Source organism: Gavialis gangeticus, unplaced genomic scaffold (assembly GCF_001723915.1).
Source record: "Gavialis gangeticus isolate Ggan-Ray unplaced genomic scaffold, GavGan_comp1, whole genome shotgun sequence".
NCBI classification, from domain to species: Eukaryota; Metazoa; Chordata; order Crocodylia; family Gavialidae; genus Gavialis; species Gavialis gangeticus.
In genome coordinates this window covers 31,983,513-31,984,524 of record NW_017729024.1, presented here as the reverse complement: position 1 = coordinate 31,984,524, position 1,012 = coordinate 31,983,513, and the positions used below count along the sequence as shown (strand labels likewise).

The 1,012-nt window shown below is 52.6% G+C and overlaps 1 long non-coding RNA gene across 1 annotated transcript in view; it reads left to right on the top strand.

The window, feature by feature from the left end:
- LOC109298187 overlaps positions 1-733 on the top strand; it is a 27,435-nt gene extending 26,702 nt beyond the window's left edge. The window contains exons 3-4 of the long non-coding RNA XR_002097518.1: positions 675-682; positions 722-733. This is a non-coding gene — a long non-coding RNA (uncharacterized LOC109298187). The remainder of the gene's footprint in view (positions 1-674; positions 683-721) is intronic.
- Positions 734-1,012: the final 279 nt, after the last annotated feature.

Below are 1,012 nucleotides of genomic sequence, written 5' to 3'. Positions count from 1 at the left end.
GGCCAGTCAGAGGATGGGGAATTGGGTGGCATTCATGGCCCCCAAACCATGGGGGAAGCCCATGGGATGGAAGCCAGCAGCCACCTCCTGTGGGTTGATGAGGACGATGAAGTGGTTGGTTAGGACATCCTGGATGACCAGGCGTACCGCCAGGATGGCCTTTCCAGATGTGCCCCTGGCCATGGCAAATTGATTAGTGATGTAGTAGTAACTGCCAGGGGTGGCCAGCTTCATGATGGTGATGGGCAGCACTTCTCCAGACTGAGGGGTGGTCACATGCTAACGTCCTGGTATGCGATATAGGGTGCCACCTGGGTGATGACATCTATGAAGGCAGCCCAGTGTGTGTGGAAGGTCTAGAGCCACCGTTCACCATCTCAGGTAGCCAGCACAGTCTGCTCCCACCCATCTGTGCTGGTGGCACGGGTCCAAAACCTGTGCTTGACAGTCTGGACATGGTGCCAGAGCATCTGATTGTCCATGGTGTCCTGGATAGCCTTGTCCTTGGCCATGTGAAAGTTTGTGGCCTAGTCCACATAGATTTAATAGATCTCATAGACATTAGGACTGGAAGGGACCTTGGAAGATCGAGTCCAGCTCCCTGCCCCAGGGGCAGGTAGTCATCTAGGGTCAAAGGATCCCAGAAAGATAGGGGTCCAAATGTTTCTGAAAAGAGTTCAGAGTAGGTCCTTGCACCACCTCTGGAGGGAACCTATTCCAGGCCTCAGGGGCTTGGACAGTAAAGAAGTGTTTCCTAAAACAGTCTTGGAGGAGTTTGTGACTGTTTGACCTTGTCATCACTTGGGGTGCCCTGGTGAACAGGCATTCCCTCAGATCCTGATACACACCCCTTATATACTTATAGGCTGCCACCAGGTCACCCCTGAGCCTGTTCATCTTGTGGTTAATCATGACCCTCAAGACTCTTTCAGCTGTGGTGCTAGCAAGCATAGCACTGTCAAGCCTATAAGCGTGATGCAGGGATTTTTTCCTGAGGTGGAGTACCTTGCAT